This window comes from Hyperolius riggenbachi, chromosome 7, assembly GCF_040937935.1.
Source record: "Hyperolius riggenbachi isolate aHypRig1 chromosome 7, aHypRig1.pri, whole genome shotgun sequence".
Classification (NCBI taxonomy): domain Eukaryota; kingdom Metazoa; phylum Chordata; class Amphibia; order Anura; family Hyperoliidae; genus Hyperolius; species Hyperolius riggenbachi.
This window is the reverse complement of record NC_090652.1, coordinates 58,928,406-58,934,841: the sequence shown is the minus strand read 5'-3', so window position 1 is coordinate 58,934,841 and position 6,436 is coordinate 58,928,406. Positions and strand designations below refer to the sequence as shown.

Here is a 6,436-nt window from a genome sequence, read left to right as displayed (position 1 = left end):
CCCTCAAGACCATCGGCCCCCGCCTGATTGGCCAGCGGGAGTCTGAATGGGAACATACAAGAAGAAGGGCAAGTGCTGGTGCGATGGACGACAGGGGTCAGTGTGTTTGGCCGGTCAAGTGATTGACAGCATCCCTGGGTTATTAGACGGTGGGCCAGGGCATCTGATAGGAATATATGAAGATCGAGCCGGGCCAAGCAAAACAGTAAAATGATGTGGTGGACAGCGGGAGTTAGCGTGTCTGGCCACTGTAGCGGCTGTGATTGACAGTGTCCGCAGGTGATTGGCCAGTGGGCTACTGAATGAAACATATGAAGGCAGAGGCCAGGCAGAAAAGTGATGCGGTGGACAGCAGGGGTAAGCATGTCTGGCTGCTGCAGCGGCCATGATTGGCAGCGCCATCATCTGATTGGCCGGCGGGCATCTGAAAGGGACATATGGAAGAAGAGTAAGTGATGCGCTGGACGGCGACCTGGACAGAGAGAGGGGGACACAGGAGTAACAAAGGAAGGACATGGGTGACACAGAATGGACATAGGTGGACACAGAAATGACTGAGGAGGACACAGAGGGAGATAAAAGGTACAAAGGGGACCCAGTAGATACAAGGGAGACATAAAAATTTAGGGGAATTGGAGGAAATGGTTCATAAGATGCCCCTGTGCCATGGACGCACCAGGATAAGTATGTATATTTTTTTCCTGATTTTTGTCCTCTAAACCTAGGTGCGTCTTATGGTCCGGAGCATCATATGGTCCTAAAAATACGGTACGTGCATGTAAATGAGAGCTTACCATTGTTCGGGACCTCCCCACTGCCAAACACGTGCCATAAAGTGAGTGCCGTCACAACGGACACTCGAAAAGTACTAAAAAGTAGGTAAAAAGTAATACCAAACTTATTTTGAGATATTTCTTTCTTGGTGGGAGCTTTAAAGGTATTTTATTGGCAAGGCTTTAAAAATCTACTTGGAGAAAACTCAAAAGAAAAGTTAATAGGATATGGGCCAATGTATTTGTTCTCCTTACTTTAGGAGGAGATAATGTGATTGTGGTGGTCGATGACCTGAGGAATGCTGGCTTTGAAGAGTAGAAACGTTTAGTGGACATCCAGCCCAGCATCTGCAGATATGCCAAAGATTTCTTTTTATTCACTGAAAAAGAGAAAGACACTGAAAATCTGAGAAAATAATACAAACTACTTACAGGAGTAAGTGACAAAATAAATGAAAGAGTGATAGCATACGTCGAAAATACTATAATTATTTCTGGAATCCCTTATATAGTTTTGAATGTTTTACATAGAGTGCTGTACTACACACAAATATGAAGCTGACCTTTACAGTGGTACTGTAAAGGTCAGCTTCAATGCAACTTTAAGATAGCATTTATTCAAATAGGTTGCATTTGATATATCATGCATATTAATGAAGGGGTCATTTCTATTTATGCCAGGTGGTTGATCACTGTATGTATGTCTATGCACAGTATTGAATCACTTTATCTGATGAAGGGGACCCTCCGTGACCAAAAATCATTGTCATTTTGTGTTTGACACATGCAATGAGGAATAAATATCCTTCATTATCAACATTGGTGTGCTAGCCGACCTTGGACTTTTCCTCTGCATATTAGGTATAGGGAAAAGTGATCAGGCCCTTGGCCCCATGTGACAGTCACAGAGGCTATTGTTTCATCTCCTGGCCTTTACTATACCAGAACACATGACATTTGATATTGGATGGGTGCCTTGCATAAAGGAGAAGCATCCTTTTGCTCACAAGATAGCATTGAACGATGTCAAGGACGAAGAAACCCCATTTGTCGGGAGTAATAGTATTTCAGGCTTACAGTTTGAAAGCCATCTCTAATGATAATTAGACCCCATATATCCATTCCCATTTAGAAGAATGAGAATAAGGATACATTAATACTCCTTATTGACTCCCACATTGCTGTAAAGAAAAACATTAAGAATCATGTAAAAAAAAAAACACAAGGGCTCCACTAAAAGTTTGATTAATGCCCCACGCAAATTACTGAAGCCGACCCACGTATAAGCCGAGGTTACATAGTTACATAGTTATTTTGGTTGAAAAAAGACGTCCATCGAGTTCAACCAGAGAACAAAGTACAACACCATAGCAAGGAAATCCCTTCTGCTTAAAGGATAAAAGTGGCAACTAAAGAAATGTAGTCTTACTTAACTCCCACTGGTCACGGAGGATCCCCTTCATCAGATAAAGTGGTTGCTCCCACTTAACAGCCATGCTTTTGGTGTATATGCAGAGCTTCTGTTTGGGTTCAAGGTGCGTTTGTAGTTCCTGGGGAGGCTCAGCGCATCTCTGATTGGAGGCCATTCGGAGGCGGCCTGGTGTTGCGCTGATCCACCTTTTGCGCAAAGTACAACACCAGCCTGCTCCCTCACATATCCCTGTTGATCCAGAGGAAGGCGAAAAAACACTTACAAGGCATGGTCCAATTAGCCCCAAAAGGGAAAAGATTCCATCCCAACCCCAGATGGCAATCAGATAAATCCCTGGATCAACATCATTGGGCATTACCTAGTAATTGTAGCCATGGATGTCTTTCAACGCAAGGAAAGTATCTAAGCCCCCTTTAAATGCATGTATAGAGTTTGCCATAACGACTTCCTGTGGCAATGCATTCCACATCTTAATCACTCTTACTGTAAATAACCCTTTCCTAAATAAATGGCTAAAACGTTTTTCCTCCATGCGCAGATCATGTCCTCTAGTCCTTTGAGAAGGCCTAGGGACAAAAAGCTCATCCGCCAAGCTTTGATATTGCCCTCTGATGTATTTATACATGTTAATTAGATCCCCTCTAAGGCGTCTTTTCTCTAGACTAAATAAACCCAGTTTATCTAACCTTTCTTGGTAAGTGAGACCTTCCATCCCACAAATCAATTTTGTTGCTCGTATCTGCACCTGCTCTAAAACTGCAATATCTTTTTTGTAATGTGGTGCCCAGAACTGAATTCCATATTATATATATATATATATATATTATTATAGCTGCAAAGGGTTGTCATTAGTTGACACTCTCGGGACATAATATGTCAGCCCTCTGGGCGGCAATGTTTGTGTAGTGCTGGCCATGCTCGTGCACACATTGGCGAGAGTGCAGGCCATGAAGATGAAAATTGAAAAATATGTTTTGGTTTTGTTTTTGTTTGATTGATTGAAAACTGAAGAGTTATTTATTGAATTCTACACTGTTTTTTTTTTTCCACAATATGTTACTTTGATAACTGTGGTAATTCCAGAGCTAATACCTGGTGATGAGCACTGACCTCTATGGTGCCATAAAGAACTTGTGCTGTGTACAAACACCTGTGCCTTCACAAGCTGTAGTATCTGTTTTGATCAGTTTCAGGGAAACGTAGATTAATGAAAAAAAATTTTTTGAAAGTTATTGATGAATAGATTTGTTATTTATAACAAAGTAAGAAATACAAATTTATTTAAAAAAAATGAAAAAAATTCAAGGTAATAAAATAATTCCAATTGATAATTTTCAAAAAAAGTAAACAAAGTCAGCAGGTGTCAGGCTGGCAGCGGCAGGTCTGCTTGCCATTCGTGGTGGGGGTGGTGTCACCCAACTCCAATGCAGAGCCAAGTGGAGACTTGCAAGCAATGGAACGCTTCTAGGCTTTTTTGGCTGAGATCAAGTGTAGTATCAGTTCTGATAAGTTTCAAGGAAAGGTAGATTATTAAAAAAAATATTTTGAAAGTCATTTATGGTTATGGATAGATTTGTTATTTATAACAAAGTAAAATACAAATGTATTTATAAAATAAATAAATATAAGTTAAAGAATAATTCTAGTTTCAATTATAATTTTTCTGCTCTCCCACCATCTCAGGCAAGGATGTGGCATTCCCACTCACTACATATGTGTAATGAACACTGCAAACCTCAGTCCTGACCATCTACAAAGGTTGACTGTTAAATTGTGCCACATGTTTGTGTTATTTATTACCAAGTTAAGAAATACAAATGTATTTATAAAAAAAAGGTAATAAGTAATTCCTGGGACCATCCGAGTGCCAGCACCCTGCAAATATGCCCACTACAAGCTGGCTTTCCTGTCCGAGCAGTTCCTTCACCATTAGCCTTACCTTCAGCTGAGTGATAAGCTCATCTTTCTTTAAGTGTTGGCAACAAGGGCATCGTTTTTTGCCCATCGCCCACAAAATAACCTTGCTACCAATAGTTTTTTATATTTGTGTGCTGCTTTTATTAATGTGTGCATACCATTGGTGTTTGTGTTTTGCGATCAGGTGCCTTGGGTGTTGGGCTTCCCACGACTCAGTTTCTTTTGGCAGAGGTTGCAGATGGCATTGCTGGTATCAGAGGCTGTAACAAATATAGCGGCAGCTGCGGCGAACAGGACCACCGCCGCAGCTTCCCCCGTGTCCCTGCCCGTCCCTCCGGCATCTAGGATGCTGAGGACGGATGTAACTATTGTAGCGACAGCTGCGGTGAACAGCCCCACCGCCGCAGCTGCCCCCGTGCCCCTGCCCGTCCCTCTGGCATCTAGGACGCCGAGGACGGGACTGTCAATTGCCCATAAGGTCGCTGTCTCGCGTGGGCGCGCGCACAGACAGGACCTTTATGCTAGGAGGAAGCTGTAGAAGATGTGGTGCGCTGTTTAAGTCAGTCAACCAAATCCTCAGAATACTGGGGGTTGAGGGTACGTACCTTCTGAACACTGTACTTTGGTTGAGGGCCGCACAAAATCACGCCAGCATGACCTCGAAAATACCTGCGGGGTGGCCTGCCTCTTCCTGTTATTTTTCCCATATCGTTGGTATGCAGTACTACTAACAATATTCAATAGTGGTATTGTCAGGATCTCTCCTGTAGCATGTTCTGTCGCTTGTAGTGGAGCTGCAAGCGGGCAGTTCTGACTTGTCTTCTTGCATTCGGTTGCACATTCGCAGTGAGTCTTATTGTCATTTGCAATCACTCTGCAGTTCAGAGCAGTTCAGGATGCTGTCAGGATTCCTCCTATTGCTTGCTGCAGTTGAACTGCAGCCAGTTTGCCCTGGATTTCCTACATGCATGTTGTTGCATAGTTCTGCATGTATTTGTTATGAGAGTCTTTCAGCTAGCAACTGGTAATCAAGCTAGCTCAGGATTGAGTGATTACCATTCAGCTGTGTGGGAATTTGCATACCTGCACCCATTGGCTGATGCCGACATAAAAGTCTGCCTCCCATTTCAGACCCTGCCCGACGGTGTTCAGTTGTTGGGTCCATGCTCTGAAAGTTGTTATTGTAAAATTGAATAATGTCTTGCTCTGTATTTTCATGCCTGCTGGACATTTGCTGACCTGCGGGGGTCAGTAAAGTCCTTCTGATCCTAATATCTTGGATTCTGCCGGCACCACGTTGGTGACTGGTAGTATTCCTTCTTGCCTTGTTCTTTAGGATGTAACTAAAGCAGCGGTTGCCATTAGTTACGATCCTACCTGTTAGTCTTGTCTATGTCAGTGGGAATATTGCTGTCACTGAGGTAGTGACTAGATTGGCTAAGCATTCCGTCTGTCTGTCGTTTGTTTTGTCAATTGTTATTACTTGCGCTTTAGCTAGTTTCTTGATAAATATATATGCAGATCTGTGAATGTATATTTATCCATTAGTTGAGTCGTTTGTTATTTTTATGAATTAACTTTTTTTTTGTAACACTGATTTTTATTAAGCAGATATTAAAGGTCAACCAGCTAAATAATCAGCAGATAGCAACAATTGAAAATAAAGAACTGATGGACAACAGGTCCAAGTGGGTCACGATGGTCAGATATCCCGCATATCAGTTTTGATAGTTACCTCAGATGAGGTTAGTTCTATTTAGAGATAGAGGGAAGGAAGGGCCTAATAGAGAGGATTGTATAGAGTCCTTGTATTGGGTATAGAGGGGATGATATGGGGATTTGTTTTTCCCTCAACTACCACATTCACTCCAAAGCCCATTCGTCTCCCTCAGCATCCCAAAAAGATTTAAGCATATGTTCTGCTCAGCTAGATAATAAAAGTGGCAAACACGCTGCACCATTGGCATCACAGGACAGTTGCCTATAAAACTAGACTTCTGACTCTGGACTCAAGCTTCATTCATCTTACAAATCGTCATCTTCATCTGGCAGTGCTGTGATCTGGACAACCTATATATCATGTTCATGTGGTATTGCCAAGGCAGGATCCATATCCACTTCGGGTGGGGTATGGGGAGGCATGGCTAGAGACTCAAGGTTTGGGTCCCCTATCAGCTTCCTGGCAAACCCCAGGGTAAATAGGGTACCGGCTCATTTTAGGGAAGGGTGGGTGGTCAGGGTCCCTTTTTTATTTTATTTTTTTTTTTTTTTATTTTAAGGGGGTATGTAATCTGAGGAGTTAAAAGTCCATGGG

The 6,436-nt window shown here is 42.5% G+C and overlaps 1 pseudogene; it reads left to right on the top strand.

Moving 5' to 3' along the window:
* The first annotated feature begins 3,662 nt into the window (after positions 1-3,662).
* LOC137526277 (U2 spliceosomal RNA) lies at positions 3,663-3,761 on the top strand (annotated as a pseudogene).
* Positions 3,762-6,436: the final 2,675 nt, after the last annotated feature.